The sequence below is a fragment of the Lolium perenne genome, unplaced genomic scaffold (genome assembly GCF_019359855.2).
Source record: "Lolium perenne isolate Kyuss_39 unplaced genomic scaffold, Kyuss_2.0 unplaced43, whole genome shotgun sequence".
Taxonomy (NCBI): Eukaryota; Viridiplantae; Streptophyta; class Magnoliopsida; order Poales; family Poaceae; genus Lolium; species Lolium perenne.
The window spans coordinates 180,453-201,557 of NW_027249001.1; the positions used below are offsets into that span (position 1 = coordinate 180,453).

General features: G+C 40.8%; 1 long non-coding RNA gene across 1 annotated transcript; it reads left to right on the plus strand.

Moving 5' to 3' along the window:
• Nucleotides 1-18,494: 18,494 nt before the first annotated feature.
• Nucleotides 18,495-20,595, plus strand: LOC139834340 (uncharacterized). The gene is made up of 4 exons (XR_011750106.1): nucleotides 18,495-18,904; nucleotides 18,994-19,225; nucleotides 19,314-19,421; nucleotides 19,910-20,595. It is a non-coding gene; the product is annotated as an uncharacterized lncRNA (long non-coding RNA).
• The last annotated feature ends 510 nt before the right edge of the window (nucleotides 20,596-21,105 follow it).

Genomic DNA, 21,105 nt, shown 5'->3' on the forward strand with positions numbered 1-21,105 from the left:
AGAAGAGGGAAGTAGTTAAGAGTAACAACATGAATAAGAACAAGCTCCGATTGAGGCCATTTAGAAAGCATTGAAAATCTCTTTGGGATCTAAGATGAAATTACTTCACTTTCTCACGATCTATATAAATTTTAATGTACGCACACATCCCCTCACACGTGTTGAAACTCTCGACCCCGAAAACGACTAACCCAAAGTAACAAACAAGTATGCAAAAAACACAAGTTGTTTTTTTGTTTTTACTGTTCGGTTTTGCATGGGTTATTTCATCCCGATGCTATCCAGGTCCTAGACGCCCCAGATACGGATGTCTACGATAGGGTGTTGGTGTCACATTAGAGAAGATACGGTGACGAAATTGATTATAGGCATCATCTAGAAGAGGGAAGTAGTTAAGAGTAACAACATGAATAAGAGCAAGCTCCGATTGAGGCCGTTTAGAAAGCATTGAAAATCTCGTTGGGATCTAAGATGAAATTACTTCACTTTCTCACGATCTATATAAATTTTAGTGTATGCACACATCCCCTCACACGTGTTGAAACTCTCGACCCCCAAAACGACTAACCCAAAGTAACAAACAAGTATGCAAAAAACACAAGTTTTTTTGTTTTTACTGTTCGGTTTTGCATGGGCTATTTCATCCCGATGCTATCCAGGTCCTAGACGCCCCAGATACGGATGTCTACGATAGGGTGTTGGTGTCACATTAGAGAAGATACGGTGACGAAATTGATTATAGGCATCATCTAGAAGAGGGAAGTAGTTAAGAGTAACAACATGAATAAGAACGAGCTAAGATTGAGGCCGTTTAGAAAGCATTGAAAATCTCTTTGGGATCTAAGATGAAATTACTTCACTTTCTCACGATCTATATAAATTTTAATGTATGCACACATCCCCTCACACGTGTTGAAACTCTCGACCCCCAAAACGACTAACCCAAAGTAACAAACAAGTATGCAAAAAACACCAGTTTTTTTTGTTTTTACTGTTCGGTTTTGCATGGGCTATTTCATCCCGATGCTATCCAGGTCCTAGACGCCCCTGATACGGATGTCTACGATAGGGTGTTGTTGTCACATTAGAGAAGATACGGTGACGAAATTGATTATAGGCATCATCTAGAAGAGGGAAGTAGTTAAGAGTAACAACATGAATAAGAGCAAGCTCCGATTGAGGCCATTTAGAAAGCATTGAAAATCTCTTTGGGATCTAAGATGAAATTACTTCACTTTCTCACGATCTATATAAATTTTAATGTACGCACACATCCCCTCACACGTGTTGAAACTCTCGACCCCGAAAACGACTAACCCAAAGTAACAAACAAGTATGCAAAAAACACAAGTTGTTTTTTTGTTTTTACTGTTCGGTTTTGCATGGGTTATTTCATCCCGATGCTATCCAGGTCCTAGACGCCCCAGATACGGATGTCTACGATAGGGTGTTGGTGTCACATTAGAGAAGATACGGTGACGAAATTGATTATAGGCATCATCTAGAAGAGGGAAGTAGTTAAGAGTAACAACATGAATAAGAGCAAGCTCCGATTGAGGCCGTTTAGAAAGCATTGAAAATCTCGTTGGGATCTAAGATGAAATTACTTCACTTTCTCACGATCTATATAAATTTTAGTGTATGGACACATCCCCTCACACGTGTTGAAACTCTCGACCCCCAAAACGACTAACCCAAAGTAACAAACAAGTATGCAAAAAACACAAGTTTTTTTTGTTTTTACTGTTCGGTTTTTGCATGGGCTATTTCATCCCGATGCTATCCAGGTCCTAGACGCCCCAGATACGGATGTCTACGATAGGGTGTTGGTGTCACATTAGAGAAGATACGGTGACGAAATTGATTATAGGCATCATCTAGAAGAGGGAAGTAGTTAAGAGTAACAACATGAATAAGAGCAAGCTCCGATTGAGGCCGTTTAGAAAGCATTGAAAATCTCTTTGGGATCTAAGATGAAATTACTTCACTTTCTCACGATCTATATAAATTTTAGTGTATGCACACATCCCCTCACACGTGTTGAAACTCTCGACCCCCAAAATGACTAACCCAAAGTAACAAACAAGTATGCAAAAAACACAAGTTTTTTTTGTTTTTACTGTTCGGTTTTGCATGGGTTATTTCATCCCGATGCTATCCAGGTCCTAGACGCCCCTGATACGGATGTCTACGATAGGGTGTTGGTGTCACATTAGAGAAGATACGGTGATGAAATTGATTATAGGCATCATCTAGAAGAGGGAAGTAGTTAAGAGTAACAACATGAATAAGAGCAAGCTCCGATTGAGGCCGTTTAGAAAGCATTGAAAATCTCTTTGGGATCTAAGATGAAATTACTTCACTTTCTCACGATCTATATAAATTTTAGTGTATGCACACATCCCCTCACACGTGTTGAAACTCTCGACCCCGAAAACGACTAACCCAAAGTAACAAACAAGTATGCAAAAAACACAAGTTTTTTGTTTTTACTGTTCGGTTTTGCATGGGCTATTTCATCCCGATGCTATCCAGGTCCTAGACGCCCCGTATACGGATGTCTACGATAGGGTGTTGGTGTCACATTAGAGAAGATACGGTGACGAAATTGATTATAGGCATCATCTAGAAGAGGGAAGTAGTTAAGACTAACAACATGAATAAGAACGAGCTCCGATTGAGGCCGTTTAGAAAGCATTGAAAATCTCTTGGGGATCTAAGATGAAATTACTTCACTTTCTCACGATCTATATAAATTTTAATGTACGCACACATCCCCTCACACGTGTTGAAACTCTCGACCCCCAAAACGACTACCCCAAAGTAACAAACAAGTATGCAAAAAACACAAGTTTTTTTTGTTTTTACTGTTCGGTTTTGCGTGGGGTATTTCATCCGATGTTATCCAGGTCCTAGACGCCCCGATACGGATGTCTACGATAGGGTGTTGGTGTCACATTAGAGAAGATACGGTGACGCAAATTGATTATAGGCATCATCTAGAAGAGGGAAGTAGTTAAGAGTAACAACATGAATAAGAACAAGCTCCGATTGAGGCCGTTTAGAAAGCATTGAAAATCTCTTTGGGATCTAAGATGAAATTACTTCACTTTCTCACGATCTATATAAATTTTAGTGTATGCACACATCCCCTCACACGTGTTGAAACTCTCGACCCCCAAAACGACTAACCCAAAGTAACAAACAAGTATGCAAAAAACACAAGTTTTTTGTTTTTCTTGTTCGGTTTTTACATGGGCTATTTCATCCCGATGCTATCCAGGTCCTAGACGCCCAGATACGGATGTCTACGATAGGTGTTGGTGTCACATTAGAGAAGATACGGTGATGAAATTGATTATAGGCATCATCTAGAAGAGGAAGTAGTTAAGAGTAACAACATGAATAAGAACGAGCTCCGATTGAGGCCGTTTAGAAAGCATTGAAAATCTCTTGGGGATCTAAGATGAAATTACTTCACTTTCTCACGATATCAAAAAAATTTCAACAAAGAACACATCCCCTCACACGTGTTGAAACTCTCGACCCCCAAAACGACTAACCCAAAGTAACAAACAAGTATGCAAAAAACACAAGTTTTTTTTGTTTTTATCTTGTTCGGTTTTGCATGGGTTATTTCATCCCGATCTATCCAGGTCCTAGACGCCCGATGATGTCTACCATAGGGTGTTGGTGTCACATTAGAGAAGATCTGGTGATGAAATTGATTATAGGCATCATCTAGAAGAGGGAAGTAGTTAAGAGTAACAACATGAATAAGAACAAGCTCCGATTGAGGCCGTTTAGAAAGCATTGAAAATCTCTTGGGGATCTAAGATGAAATTACTTCACTTTCTCATGATCTATATAAATTTTAGTGTATGCACATCCCCTCACACGTGTTGAAACTCTCGACCCCCAAAAGCGACTACCCCAAAGTAACAAACAAGTATGCAAAAAACTCAAGTTTTTTTTGTTTTTCTTGTTCGGTTTTTATGGGTTATTTCATCCCGATGCTATCAGGTCCTAGACGCCCACGATACGGATGTCTACGATAGGTGTTGGTGTCACATTAGAGAAGATACGGTGACGAAATTGATTATAGGCATCATCTAGAAGAGGGAAGTAGTTAAGAGTAACAACATGAATAAGAGCAAGCTCCGATTGAGGCCGTTTAGAAAGCATTGAAAATCTCTTTGGGATCTAAGATGAAATTACTTCACTTTCTCACGATCTATATAAATTTTAGTGTATGCACACATCCCCTCACACGTGTTGAAACTCTCGACCCCCAAAACGACTAACCCAAAGTAACAAACAAGTATGCAAAAAACACAAGTTTTTTTTTTTTTACTATTCGGTTTTGCATGGGCTATTTCATCCCGATGCTATCCAGGTCCTAGACGCCCCAGATACGGATGTCTACGATAGGGTGTTGGTGTCACATTAGAGAAGATACGGTGATGAAATTGATTATAGGCATCATCTAGAAGAGGGAAGTAGTTAAGAGTAACAACATGAATAAGAACGAGCTCCGATTGAGGCCGTTTAGAAAGCATTGAAAATCTCTTGGGGATCTAAGATGAAATTACTTCACTTTCTCACGATCTATATAAATTTTAATGTACGCACACATCCCCTCACACGTGTTGAAACTCTCGACCCCCAAAACGACTAACCCAAAGTAACAAACAAGTATGCAAAAAACACAAGTTTTTTTTGTTTTTACTGTTCGGTTTTGCATGGGTTATTTCATCCCGATGCTATCCAGGTCCTAGACGCCCCTGATACGGATGTCTACGATAGGGTGTTGGTGTCACATTAGAGAAGATACGGTGACGAAATTGATTATAGGCATCATCTAGAAGAGGGAAGTAGTTAAGAGTAACAACATGAATAAGAACAAGCTCCGATTGAGGCCGTTTAGAAAGCATTGAAAATCTCTTGGGGATCTAAGATGAAATTACTTCACTTTCTCATGATCTATATAAATTTTAGTGTATGCACACATCCCCTCACACGTGTTGAAACTCTCGACCCCCAAAACGACTACCCCAAAGTAACAAACAAGTATGCAAAAAACTCAAGTTTTTTTTTTGTTTTTACTGTTCGGTTTTGCATGGGTTATTTCATCCCGATGCTATCCAGGTCCTAGACGCCCCTGATACGGATGTCTACGATAGGGTGTTGGTGTCACATTAGAGAAGATACGGTGACGAAATTGATTATAGGCATCATCTAGAAGAGGGAAGTAGTTAAGAGTAACAACATGAATAAGAGCAAGCTCCGATTGAGGCCGTTTAGAAAGCATTGAAAATCTCTTTGGGATCTAAGATGAAATTACTTCACTTTCTCACGATCTATATAAATTTTAGTGTATGCACACATCCCCTCACACGTGTTGAAACTCTCGACCCCCAAAACGACTAACCCAAAGTAACAAACAAGTATGCAAAAAACACAAGTTTTTTTTGTTTTTACTGTTCGGTTTTGCATGGGCTATTTCATCCCGATGCTATCCAGGTCCTAGACGCCCCAGATACGGATGTCTACGATAGGGTGTTGGTGTCACATTAGAGAAGATACGGTGACGAAATTGATTATAGGCATCATCTAGAAGAGGGAAGTAGTTAAGACTAACAACATGAATAAGAACGAGCTCCGATTGAGGCCGTTTAGAAAGCATTGAAAATCTCTTGGGGATCTAAGATGAAATTACTTCACTTTCTCACGATCTATATAAATTTTAATGTACGCACACATCCCCTCACACGTGTTGAAACTCTCGACCACCAAAACGACTAACCCAAAGTAACAAACAAGTATGCAAAAAACACAAGTTTTTTTTGTTTTTACTGTTCGGTTTTGCATGGGTTATTTCATCCCGATGCTATCCAGGTCCTAGACGCCCCTGATACGGATGTCTACGATAGGGTGTTGGTGTCACATTAGAGAAGATACGGTGACGAAATTGATTATAGGCATCATCTAGAAGAGGGAAGTAGTTAAGAGTAACAACATGAATAAGAACAAGCTCCGATTGAGGCCGTTTAGAAAGCATTGAAAATCTCTTGGGGATCTAAGATGAAATTACTTCACTTTCTCATGATCTATATAAATTTTAGTGTATGCACACATCCCCTCACACGTGTTGAAACTCTCGACCCCCAAAACGACTAACCCAAAGTAACAAACAAGTATGCAAAAAACACAAGTTTTTTTTTTGTTTTTACTGTTCGGTTTTGCATGGGTTATTTCATCCCGATGCTATCCAGGTCCTAGACGGCCGTTTTTCGGTGGTCTACGATAGGGTGTTGGTGTCACATTAGAGAAGATACGGTGACGAAATTGATTATAGGCATCATCTAGAAGAGGGAAGTAGTTAAGAGTAACAACATGAATAAGAACAAGCTCCGATTGAGGCCGTTTAGAAAGCATTGAAAATCTCTTTGGGATCTAAGATGAAATTACTTCACTTTCTCACGATCTATATAAATTTTAGTGTACGCACACATCCCCTCACACGTGTTGAAACTCTCGACCCCCAAAACGACTAACCCAAAGTAACAAACAAGTATGCAAAAAACACAAGTTTTTTTTTGTTTTTACTGTTCGGTTTTGCATGGGCTATTTCATCCCGATGCTATCCAGGTCCTAGACGCGCCAGATACGGATGTCTACGATAGGGTGTTGGTGTCACATTAGAGAAGATACGATGAAGAAATTGATTATAGGCATCATCTAGAAGAGGGAAGTAGTTAAGAGTAACAACATGAATAAGAACAAGCTCCGATTGAGGCCGTTTAGAAAGCATTGAAAATCTCTTTGGGATCTAAGATGAAATTACTTCACTTTCTCATGATCTATATAAATTTTAGTGTATGCACACATCCCCTCACACGTGTTGAAACTCTCGACCCCAAAACGACTAACCCAAAGTAACAAACAAGTATGCAAAAAACACAAGTTTTTTTGTTTTTACTGTTCGGTTTTGCATGGGCTATTTCATCCCGATGCTATCCAGGTCCTAGACGCCCCAGATACGGATGTCTACGATAGGGTGTTGGTGTCACATTAGAGAAGATACGGTGACGAAATTGATTATAGGCATCATCTAGAAGAGGGAAGTAGTTAAGAGTAACAACATGAATAAGAACAAGCTCCGATTGAGGCCGTTTAGAAAGCATTGAAAATCTCTTTGGGATCTAAGATGAAATTACTTCACTTTCTCACGATCTATATAAATTTTAGTGTATGCACACATCCCCTCACACGTGTTGAAACTCTCGACCCCCAAAACGACTAACCCAAAGTAACAAACAAGTATGCAAAAAACACCAGTTTTTTTGTTTTTACTGTTCGGTTTTGCATGGGCTATTTCATCCCGATGCTATCCAGGTCCTAGACGCCCCTGATACGGATGTCTACGATAGGGTGTTGTTGTCACATTAGAGAAGATACGGTGACAAAATTGATTATAGGCATCATCTAGAAGAGGGAAGTAGTTAAGAGTAACAACATGAATAAGAACAAGCTCCGATTGAGGCCATTTAGAAAGCATTGAAAATCTCTTTGGGATCTAAGATGAAATTACTTCACTTTCTCACGATCTATATAAATTTTAATGTACGCACACATCCCCTCACACGTGTTGAAACTCTCGACCCCGAAAACGACTAACCCAAAGTAACAAACAAGTATGCAAAAAACACAAGTTGTTTTTTTGTTTTTACTGTTCGGTTTTGCATGGGTTATTTCATCCCGATGCTATCCAGGTCCTAGACGCCCCAGATACGGATGTCTACGATAGGGTGTTGGTGTCACATTAGAGAAGATACGGTGACGAAATTGATTATAGGCATCATCTAGAAGAGGGAAGTAGTTAAGAGTAACAACATGAATAAGAGCAAGCTCCGATTGAGGCCGTTTAGAAAGCATTGAAAATCTCGTTGGGATCTAAGATGAAATTACTTCACTTTCTCACGATCTATATAAATTTTAGTGTATGCACACATCCCCTCACACGTGTTGAAACTCTCGACCCCCAAAACGACTAACCCAAAGTAACAAACAAGTATGCAAAAAACACAAGTTTTTTTTGTTTTTACTGTTCGGTTTTGCATGGGCTATTTCATCCCGATGCTATCCAGGTCCTAGACGCCCCAGATACGGATGTCTACGATAGGGTGTTGGTGTCACATTAGAGAAGATACGGTGACGAAATTGATTATAGGCATCATCTAGAAGAGGGAAGTAGTTAAGAGTAACAACATGAATAAGAACGAGCTCCGATTGAGGCCGTTTAGAAAGCATTGAAAATCTCTTTGGGATCTAAGATGAAATTACTTCACTTTCTCACGATCTATATAAATTTTAATGTATGCACACATCCCCTCACACGTGTTGAAACTCTCGACCCCCAAAATGACTAACCCAAAGTAACAAACAAGTATGCAAAAAACACAAGTTTTTTTTGTTTTTACTGTTCGGTTTTGCATGGGTTATTTCATCCCGATGCTATCCAGGTCCTAGACGCCCCTGATACGGATGTCTACGATAGGGTGTTGGTGTCACATTAGAGAAGATACGGTGACGAAATTGATTATAGGCATCATCTAGAAGAGGGAAGTAGTTAAGAGTAACAACATGAATAAGAGCAAGCTCCGATTGAGGCCGTTTAGAAAGCATTGAAAATCTCTTTGGGATCTAAGATGAAATTACTTCACTTTCTCACGATCTATATAAATTTTAGTGTATGCACACATCCCCTCACACGTGTTGAAACTCTCGACCCCCAAAACGACTAACCCAAAGTAACAAACAAGTATGCAAAAAACACAAGTTTTTTTGTTTTTACTGTTCGGTTTTGCATGGGCTATTTCATCCCGATGCTATCCAGGTCCTAGACGCCCCAGATACGGATGTCTACGATAGGGTGTTGGTGTCACATTAGAGAAGATACGGTGATGAAATTGATTATAGGCATCATCTAGAAGAGGGAAGTAGTTAAGAGTAACAACATGAATAAGAACGAGCTCCGATTGAGGCCGTTTAGAAAGCATTGAAAATCTCTTGGGGATCTAAGATGAAATTACTTCACTTTCTCACGATCTATATAAATTTTAATGTACGCACACATCCCCTCACACGTGTTGAAACTCTCGACCCCCAAAACGACTAACCCAAAGTAACAAACAAGTATTCATAAACACAAGTTTTTTTGTTTTTACTGTTCGGTTTTGCATGGGTTATTTCATCCCGATGCTATCCAGGTCCTAGACGCCCCTGATACGGATGTCTACGATAGGGTGTTGGTGTCACATTAGAGAAGATACGGTGACGAAATTGATTATAGGCATCATCTAGAAGAGGGAAGTAGTTAAGAGTAACAACATGAATAAGAGCAAGCTCCGATTGAGGCCGTTTAGAAAGCATTGAAAATCTCTTTGCGATCTAAGATGAAATTACTTCACTTTCTCACGATCTATATAAATTTTAGTGTATGCACACATCCCCTCACACGTGTTGAAACTCTCGACCCCCAAAACGACTAACCCAAAGTAACAAACAAGTATGCAAAAAACACAAGTTTTTTTTGTTTTTACTGTTCGGTTTTGCATGGGCTATTTCATCCCGATGCTATCCAGGTCCTAGACGCCCCAGATACGGATGTCTACGATAGGGTGTTGGTGTCACATTAGAGAAGATACGGTGATGAAATTGATTATAGGCATCATCTAGAAGAGGGAAGTAGTTAAGAGTAACAACATGAATAAGAACGAGCTCCGATTGAGGCCGTTTAGAAAGCATTGAAAATCTCTTGGGGATCTAAGATGAAATTACTTCACTTTCTCACGATCTATATAAATTTTAATGTACGCACACATCCCCTCACACGTGTTGAAACTCTCGACCCCCAAAACGACTAACCCAAAGTAACAAACAAGTATGCAAAAAACACAAGTTTTTTTTGTTTTTACTGCTCGGTTTTGCATGGGTTATTTCATCCCGATGCTATCCAGGTCCTAGACGCCCCTGATACGGATGTCTACGATAGGGTGTTGGTGTCACATTAGAGAAGATACGGTGACGAAATTGATTATAGGCATCATCTAGAAGAGGGAAGTAGTTAAGAGTAACAACATGAATAAGAGCAAGCTCCGATTGAGGCCGTTTAGAAAGCATTGAAAATCTCTTTGGGATCTAAGATGAAATTACTTCACTTTCTCACGATCTATATAAATTTTAGTGTATGCACACATCCCCTCACACGTGTTGAAACTCTCGACCCCCAAAACGACTAACCCAAAGTAACAAACAAGTATGCAAAAAACACAAGTTTTTTTTGTTTTTACTGTTCGGTTTTGCATGGGCTATTTCATCCCGATGCTATCCAGGTCCTAGAGGATGTCTACGATAGGGTGTTGGTGTCACATTAGAGAAGATACGGTGATGAAATTGATTATAGGCATCATCTAGAAGAGGGAAGTAGTTAAGAGTAACAACATGAATAAGAACGAGCTCCGATTGAGGCCGTTTAGAAAGCATTGAAAATCTCTTGGGGATCTAAGATGAAATTACTTCACTTTCTCACGATCTATATAAATTTTAATGTACGCACACATCCCCTCACACGTGTTGAAACTCTCGACCCCCAAAACGACTAACCCAAAGTAACAAACAAGTATGCAAAAAACACAAGTTTTTTTGTTTTTACCGTTCGGTTTTGCATGGGTTATTTCATCCCGATGCTATCCAGGTCCTAGACGCCCGATACGGATGTCTACGATAGGGTGTTGGTGTCACATTAGAGAAGATACGGTGACGAAATTGATTATAGGCATCATCTAGAAGAGGGAAGTAGTTAAGAGTAACAACATGAATAAGAACAAGCTCCGATTGAGGCCGTTTAGAAAGCATTGAAAATCTCTTGGGGATCTAAGATGAAATTACTTCACTTTCTCATGATCTATATAAATTTTAGTGTATGCACACATCCCCTCACACGTGTTGAAACTCTCGACCCCCAAAACGACTAACCCAAAGTAACAAACAAGTATGCAAAAAACACAAGTTTTTTTTGTTTTTACTGTTCGGTTTTGCATGGGTTATTTCATCCCGATGCTATCCAGGTCCTAGACGCCCCTGATACGGATGTCTACGATAGGGTGTTGGTGTCACATTAGAGAAGATACGGTGACGAAATTGATTATAGGCATCATCTAGAAGAGGGAAGTAGTTAAGAGTAACAACATGAATAAGAGCAAGCTCCGATTGAGGCCGTTTAGAAAGCATTGAAAATCTCTTTGGGATCTAAGATGAAATTACTTCACTTTCTCACGATCTATATAAATTTTAGTGTATGCACACATCCCCTCACACGTGTTGAAACTCTCGACCCCCAAAACGACTAACCCAAAGTAACAAACAAGTATGCAAAAAACACAAGTTTTTTTTGTTTTTACTGTTCGGTTTTGCATGGGCTATTTCATCCCGATGCTATCCAGGTCCTAGACGCCCCAGATACGGATGTCTACGATAGGGTGTTGGTGTCACATTAGAGAAGATACGGTGATGAAATTGATTATAGGCATCATCTAGAAGAGGGAAGTAGTTAAGAGTAACAACATGAATAAGAACGAGCTCCGATTGAGGCCGTTTAGAAAGCATTGAAAATCTCTTGGGGATCTAAGATGAAATTACTTCACTTTCTCACGATCTATATAAATTTTAATGTACGCACACATCCCCTCACACGTGTTGAAACTCTCGACCCCCAAAACGACTAACCCAAAGTAACAAACAAGTATGCAAAAAACACAAGTTTTTTTTGTTTTTACTGTTCGGTTTTGCATGGGTTATTTCATCCCGATGCTATCCAGGTCCTAGACGCCCCTGATACGGATGTCTACGATAGGGTGTTGGTGTCACATTAGAGAAGATACGGTGACGAAATTGATTATAGGCATCATCTAGAAGAGGGAAGTAGTTAAGAGTAACAACATGAATAAGAACAAGCTCCGATTGAGGCCGTTTAGAAAGCATTGAAAATCTCTTGGGGATCTAAGATGAAATTACTTCACTTTCTCATGATCTATATAAATTTTAGTGTATGCACACATCCCCTCACACGTGTTGAAACTCTCGACCCCCAAAACGACTAACCCAAAGTAACAAACAAGTATGCAAAAAACACAAGTTTTTTTTTTGTTTTTACTGTTCGGTTTTGCATGGGTTATTTCATCCCGATGCTATCCAGGTCCTAGACGCCCCAGATACGGATGTCTACGATAGGGTGTTGGTGTCACATTAGAGAAGATACGGTGACGAAATTGATTATAGGCATCATCTAGAAGAGGGAAGTAGTTAAGAGTAACAACATGAATAAGAACAAGCTCCGATTGAGGCCGTTTAGAAAGCATTGAAAATCTCTTTGGGATCTAAGATGAAATTACTTCACTTTCTCACGATCTATATAAATTTTAGTGTACGCACACATCCCCTCACACGTGTTGAAACTCTCGACCCCAAAACGACTAACCCAAAGTAACAAACAAGTATGCAAAAAACACAAGTTTTTTTTGTTTTTACTGTTCGGTTTTGCATGGGCTATTTCATCCCGATGCTATCCAGGTCCTAGACGCCCCTGATACGGATGTCTACGATAGGGTGTTGGTGTCACATTAGAGAAGATACGATGACGAAATTGATTATAGGCATCATCTAGAAGAGGGAAGTAGTTAAGAGTAACAACATGAATAAGAACAAGCTCCGATTGAGGCCGTTTAGAAAGCATTGAAAATCTCTTTGGGATCTAAGATGAAATTACTTCACTTTCTCATGATCTATATAAATTTTAGTGTATGCACACATCCCCTCACACGTGTTGAAACTCTCGACCCCCAAAACGACTAACCCAAAGTAACAAACAAGTATGCAAAAAACACAAGTTTTTTTTGTTTTTACTGTTCGGTTTTGCATGGGCTATTTCATCCCGATGCTATCCAGGTCCTAGACGCCCCTGATACGGATGTCTACGATAGGGTGTTGGTGTCACATTAGAGAAGATACGATGACGAAATTGATTATAGGCATCATCTAGAAGAGGGAAGTAGATAAGAGTAACAACATGAATAAGAACAAGCTTCGATTGAGGCCGTTTAGAAAGCATTGAAAATCTCTTGGGGATCTAAGATGAAATTACTTCACTTTCTCACGATCTATATAAATTTTAATGTACGCACACATCCCCTCACACGTGTTGAAACTCTCGACCCCCAAAACGACTAACCCAAAGTAAGAAACAAGTATGCAAAAAACACAATTTTTTTTTGTTTTTACTGTTCGGTTTTGCATGGGTTATTTCATCCCGATGCTATCCAGGTCCTAGACGCCCCAGATACGGATGTCTACGATAGGGTGTTGGTGTCACATTAGAGAAGATACGGTGACGAAATTGATTATAGGCATCATCTAGAAGAGGGAAGTAGTTAAGAGTAACAACATGAATAAGAACAAGCTCCGATTGAGGCCGTTTAGAAAGCATTGAAAATCTCTTTGGGATCTAAGATGAAATTACTTCACTTTCTCACGATCTATATAAATTTTAGTGTATGCACACATCCCCTCACACGTGTTGAAACTCTCGACCCCAAAACGACTAACCCAAAGTAACAAACAAGTATGCAAAAAACACAAGTTTTTTTTGTTTTTACTGTTCGGTTTTGCATGGGCTATTTCATCCCGATGCTATCCAGGTCCTAGACGCCCAGATACGGATGTCTACGATAGGGTGTTGGTGTCACATTAGAGAAGATACGGTGACGAAATTGATTATAGGCATCATCTAGAAGAGGGAAGTAGTTAAGAGTAACAACATGAATAAGAACAAGCTCCGATTGAGGCCGTTTAGAAAGCATTGAAAATCTCTTTGGGATCTAAGATGAAATTACTTCACTTTCTCACGATCTATATAAATTTTAATGTACGCACACATCCCCTCACACGTGTTGAAACTCTCGAACCCCAAAACAACTAACCCAAAGTAACAAACAAGTATGCAAAAAACACAAGTTTTTTTTTTGTTTTTACTGTTCGGTTTTGCATGGGTTATTTCATCCCGATGCTATCCAGGTCCTAGACGCCCCAGATACGGATGTCTACGATAGGGTGTTGGTGTCACATTAGAGAAGATACGGTGACGAAATTGATTATAGGCATCATCTAGAAGAGGGAAGTAGTTAAGAGTAACAACATGAATAAGAACAAGCTCCGATTGAGGCCGTTTAGAAAGCATTGAAAATCTCTTTGGGATCTAAGATGAAATTACTTCACTTTCTCACGATCTATATAAATTTTAGTGTATGCACACATCCCCTCACACGTGTTGAAACTCTCGACCCCCAAAACGACTAACCCAAAGTAACAAACAAGTATGCAAAAAACACAAGTTTTTTTTGTTTTTACTGTTCGGTTTTGCATGGGCTATTTCATCCCGATGCTATCCAGGTCCTAGACGCCCCAGATACGGATGTCTACGATAGGGTGTTGGTGTCACATTAGAGAAGATACGATGACGAAATTGATTATAGGCATCATCTAGAAGAGGGAAGTAGATAAGAGTAACAACATGAATAAGAACAAGCTTCGATTGAGGCCGTTTAGAAAGCATTGAAAATCTCTTGGGGATCTAAGATGAAATTACTTCACTTTCTCACGATCTATATAAATTTTAATGTACGCACACATCCCCTCACACGTGTTGAAACTCTCGACCCCCAAAACGACTAACCCAAAGTAAGAAACAAGTATGCAAAAAACACAATTTTTTTTTGTTTTTACTGTTCGGTTTTGCATGGGTTATTTCATCCCGATGCTATCCAGGTCCTAGACGCCCCAGATACGGATGTCTACGATAGGGTGTTGGTGTCACATTAGAGAAGATACGGTGACGAAATTGATTATAGGCATCATCTAGAAGAGGGAAGTAGTTAAGAGTAACAACATGAATAAGAACAAGCTCCGATTGAGGCCGTTTAGAAAGCATTGAAAATCTCTTTGGGATCTAAGATGAAATTACTTCACTTTCTCACGATCTATATAAATTTTAGTGTACGCACACATCCCCTCACACGTGTTGAAACTCTCGACCCCCAAAACGACTAACCCAAAGTAACAAACAAGTATGCAAAAAACACAAGTTTTTTTTTTGTTTTTACTGTTCGGTTTTGCATGGGCTATTTCATCCCGATGCTATCCAGGTCCTAGACGCCCCTGATACGGATGTCTACGATAGGGTGTTGGTGTCACATTAGAGAAGATACGATGACGAAATTGATTATAGGCATCATCTAGAAGAGGGAAGTAGTTAAGAGTAACAACATGAATAAGAACAAGCTCCGATTGAGGCCGTTTAGAAAGCATTGAAAATCTCTTTGGGATCTAAGATGAAATTACTTCACTTTCTCATGATCTATATAAATTTTAGTGTACGCACACATCCCCTCACACGTGTTGAAACTCTCGACCCCCAAAACGACTAACCCAAAGTAACAAACAAGTATGCAAAAAACACAAGTTTTTTTGTTTTTACTGTTCGGTTTTGCATGGGCTATTTCATCCCGATGCTATCCAGGTCCTAGACGCCCCAGATACGGATGTCTACGATAGGGTGTTGGTGTCACATTAGAGAAGATACGATGACGAAATTGATTATAGGCATCATCTAGAAGAGGGAAGTAGATAAGAGTAACAACATGAATAAGAACAAGCTTCGATTGAGGCCGTTTAGAAAGCATTGAAAATCTCTTGGGGATCTAAGATGAAATTACTTCACTTTCTCACGATCTATATAAATTTTAATGTACGCACACATCCCCTCACACGTGTTGAAACTCTCGACCCCCAAAACGACTAACCCAAAGTAAGAAACAAGTATGCAAAAAACACAATTTTTTTTTGTTTTTACTGTTCGGTTTTGCATGGGTTATTTCATCCCGATGCTATCCAGGTCCTAGACGCCCCAGATACGGATGTCTACGATAGGGTGTTGGTGTCACATTAGAGAAGATACGGTGACGAAATTGATTATAGGCATCATCTAGAAGAGGGAAGTAGTTAAGAGTAACAACATGAATAAGAACAAGCTCCGATTGAGGCCGTTTAGAAAGCATTGAAAATCTCTTTGGGATCTAAGATGAAATTACTTCACTTTCTCACGATCTATATAAATTTTAGTGTATGCACACATCCCCTCACACGTGTTGAAACTCTCGACCCCCAAAACGACTAACCCAAAGTAACAAACAAGTATGCAAAAAACACAAGTTTTTTTTGTTTTTACTGTTCGGTTTTGCATGGGCTATTTCATCCCGATGCTATCCAGGTCCTAGACGCCCCAGATACGGATGTCTACGATAGGGTGTTGGTGTCACATTAGAGAAGATACGGTGACGAAATTGATTATAGGCATCATCTAGAAGAGGGAAGTAGTTAAGAGTAACAACATGAATAAGAACAAGCTCCGATTGAGGCCGTTTAGAAAGCATTGAAAATCTCTTTGGGATCTAAGATGAAATTACTTCACTTTCTCACGATCTATATAAATTTTAATGTACGCACACATCCCCTCACACGTGTTGAAACTCTCGACCCCCAAAACAACTAACCCAAAGTAACAAACAAGTATGCAAAAAACACAAGTTTTTTTTTTGTTTTTACTGTTCGGTTTTGCATGGGTTATTTCATCCCGATGCTATCCAGGTCCTAGACGCCCCAGATACGGATGTCTACGATAGGGTGTTGGTGTCACATTAGAGAAGATACGGTGACGAAATTGATTATAGGCATCATCTAGAAGAGGGAAGTAGTTAAGAGTAACAACATGAATAAGAACAAGCTCCGATTGAGGCCGTTTAGAAAGCATTGAAAATCTCTTTGGGATCTAAGATGAAATTACTTCACTTTCTCACGATCTATATAAATTTTAGTGTATGCACACATCCCCTCACACGTGTTGAAACTCTCGACCCCCAAAACGACTAACCCAAAGTAACAAACAAGTATGCAAAAAACACAAGTTTTTTTTGTTTTTACTGTTCGGTTTTGCATGGGCTATTTCATCCCGATGCTATCCAGGTCCTAGACGCCCCAGATACGGATGTCTACGATAGGGTGTTGGTGTCACATTAGAGAAGATACAGTGACGAAATTGATTATAGGCATCATCTAGAAGAGGGAAGTAGTTAAGAGTAACAACATGAATAAGAACAAGCTCCGATTGAGGCCGTTTAGAAAGCATTGAAAATCTCTTGGGGATCTAAGATGAAATTACTTCACTTTCTCACGATCTATATAAATTTTAATGTATGCACACATCCCCTCACACATGTTGAAACTCTCGACCCCCAAAACGACTAACCCAAAGTAAGAAACAAGTATGCAAAAAACACAAGTTTTTTTTTGTTTTTACTGTTCGGTTTTGCATGGGTTATTTCATCCCGATGCTATCCAGGTCCTAGACGCCCCAGATACGGATGTCTACTCGATAGGGTGTTGGTGTCACATTAGAGAAGATACGGTGACGAAATTGATTATAGGCATCATCTAGAAGAGGGAAGTAGTTAAGAGTAACAACATGAATAAGAACAAGCTCCGATTGAGGCCGTTTAGAAAGCATTGAAAATCTCTTTGGGATCTAAGATGAAATTACTTCACTTTCTCACGATCTATATAAATTTTAGTGTATGCACACATCCCCTCACACGTGTTGAAACTCTCGACCCCCAAAACGACTAACCCAAAGTAACAAACAAGTATGCAAAAAACACAAGTTTTTTTTGTTTTTACTGTTCGGTTTTGCATGGGCTATTTCATCCCGATGCTATCCAGGTCCTAGACGCCCCAGATACGGATGTCTACGATAGGGTGTTTGTAACGACCCGGAAAAACTCCAATATTAGATTTTTCACCGCTGCTTGTTTTTCCGTGTCGTTCCAAGTTCATCATGGCATATGCATCATATCATCCATGTTTTATCAAATAAAATTATTTTATAACCCTCTCTTGTCTAGTCTTTTAAATAAAACCCTACTCTATTCTTCCCTCTCATATCTCCTATTTTATAATTAAGTTATTCCATCAAATAAACTCTTGAATATAAATGTGTTTTGTTTTGATTACAAATAAATTAAATTTTTTTAAAACTAGTTTTGATTCTTGCTTTCCTCCCTGTTTCAAATTTTAAACTGAAGAGAAATTTGATTTCAAAAGGTTTTAAACAAAAACAGAAAAACCCCTCACCCCTCCCTGGGCTCCCTCTCTCTCCCTGGCCCATCTTCTATTTTTTTTTTTTTCACCGCAGCAACCCATCCGGTGGCCCAGTCTCTCTCTTCTCTCTCTGGCCCGAGTCCAGCCCACCTCCACACATCGAAGGGGTATTCCTTCTCGTCTGTCCTCTTCCTGGACGAGTCACGCACATGGCGTGCTCGCTTTTCTCCACCAGCACCGTGGTCCTCCCCCACTCAACCACCGCGGCCACCTCGCCTCACCTGCCCCTTCTTATCCCCATCGCACCTGCGCCCAAACCCTAGCCTCTCCTTCCTCCCTCGCGCCGCCAGTAGCTTTTCCCCCTCTCTCTTCTTCTTCTCTGTAAGCGTCCAAGCACCACAAACAACACCACCGCTGCCCCGCCATGGCGCCGACGCTTTAGACCACCCCCCGCCGTTCTGAGGGCACGGAAAGATGCGCCTCGTCGTCCTCTCCATCTCCGTCCAAGGAATCGAACCGGAACTCTTCCAATCGTCGCCATCTTCGCCGATTCCGTCCCGACCACCGGCGGCGTTTTCTTCAATTTCGGTCGTCTCCGACCTCCTCTCCCGTTTCCGAGCGCACCATCGCGTTCCTGGTGAGTTTCCCATCCGCCCGAGCCCATCCATGGAATCCCTCTCTCTTTTTCTTCATCCTACCGACGTCGACCACCACGTTCCCCCGCAGGTCCTCGACGCCGACCAACCTCTGGTGGTTCCCCGGGCTCCACGCTGCCCGTTCCTGGTCTGCAGCGACAGGGCGCATGTCCCGCGCCTAATACCCCACCCCGCTTCGCCCGTCTCTCCCGTACTCGACATCGCCGTTCTTCTCCGCCATGGTCGTTCTTCAAGTCCGTCCTGTGGTACATCAAGTAGTAGTGCTACTACTACTGTTCATCGATCCACAGCTAGCCTAACTGGTTCGTCCCTTTGCCACAGATCGTGAGATCCCGTGTTCAAACCCTATGGGAGGCGATTTAATCCCCCCTAATCCTTTTTCTGTTCCAGATCCGCTGGTGGGCCTCAGCCCAGATTCTTCCCGCAGCAGTGCATCGCCCGCGCGGCCCAGTTTTTCCCGTCGCCAACGCAGACCAAATCCGGCCCAGGACCACGCAGGTCCAGCAAATTCGCCCCCTGCCTATTTTATTTTTCTGAAATATCCATAATATGTTATAATCTTGCATAAATCATATATTGCAAACCGTAACTCAAAATAAAATGATTTATATATGAAAGTTGATCAGAAAAATGAGAGGAACATTAATATGCCATCCATTCATCTGTTTGCATCTCGCATCATATCGTTCGTTGATAGTCGTGCATATTCACCTCACATATACGCGGAGTATTTCGGAACACCGCCTAGGTTTTCCCCGCTCCGTTTAAACTTGAAGTAGCGCACCCCTGCCATGTCTATGCCATGCTAATCAACACTTAAAATTGCCGGTAGGAATGCAACTCCAACCTTAATTTGTTTGTCCGGGATTCCGATCCCGCTTAATTGGATAAGTTGCATCGCATCATATTTGTCATGTCATGCATATATCTTGATCATGCCGATTCTTCTTCCGTAGTAGTAAGATTGCATGCATTGTGTGTTCCAGCATTTGCTTCTTCCCGGATAGGATCACGAAGTGGTGATGTGAGATACGATGAGTTCTCCGACAAGTTCTTCTACAGCTTTCCACAGGCGAGCCCTCTCCCTTCACCTATTTTACTCTCTCCCTCGCATTGCTATCCTTATGTTGCGCTTCTTTATCGAGTCACGTGTCCTATTCCACTTGTTTACCATAATAATCCTATATGTATCATTCCTTACCCATAGCCGTTGATTGATGTTTGAGCCTTGCGAGTCGTAGGCGTGTCTAGACTCTGTTGTTATCTCGATCTGATATCGGGATATGTTGGGTTGTTGGGAGGTTATCACATGCTATATCAGTTGTTGGAGATACACATGCTTTACTTAACTGTTAACAACTAAAATTGTAAGCAGAGGCATCTGTGAGCCCCTTTGCGAAAGCATCGGAACTTTGACTTGCTAATGTCCCCTAGGACCCGAGTTCTTGTTATCTGTTCCGAGATTGAGCGCTCTACCCATGCGTGGGGACGATTATTGGGACCCCCCCTCACCCATTACCTTTTCTCAAGTCAGTTGAAAAGGGGGCCACAACCTTGGTTTTATTTGGCGCATGCATGTTTATATACCGTTGCCTTCGGGTGTTTACTTCCTGTTGCCTTCGGGTGTTTATATTCTGTACTGTACCTTGCGGGACGTTTAGCGAAGCGTGTGGTTTGCACGCCTAGCCACGGCGCAAATCTCTGAGGTCGTATCGGAGTACGGCCGGACTTCGTCACGGGTAGCTTAGTTGGGTGGCCCCCCTAGACTTTCTTGTTGAACTGGGAACGGTCTTGTTGTGAGACATCCACCTGTCGTAAGTGGGTCGAGCATGCGTATGGTTACATTTGGGCAACCCTGTGGTGTACATCTTATCGATAAGCCGTGTCCGCGGTTATGGACGACTTGGAATTGCATAGCTTGATCATAGAACAACTTACACCGTTATCTTGTTGCTAATAACTTGCGTAGTAATATAGCATTACTACAACCGTTACCTAATAAAACTTGTCCACCGTTGAGTGCCTTTTACATTGCCTCTTCGCAATTGTTGAAGGGGATATGTGTAATCGGCTGGGTTATGATTGTGTAGTATTTTATCTGTTACCTTGTGCGCTCTCTTATCTTATCTGATTAGACGGATGTTGTAGCGTGTCTCTATTGGTTATAGTTTTGCTGCCGCTA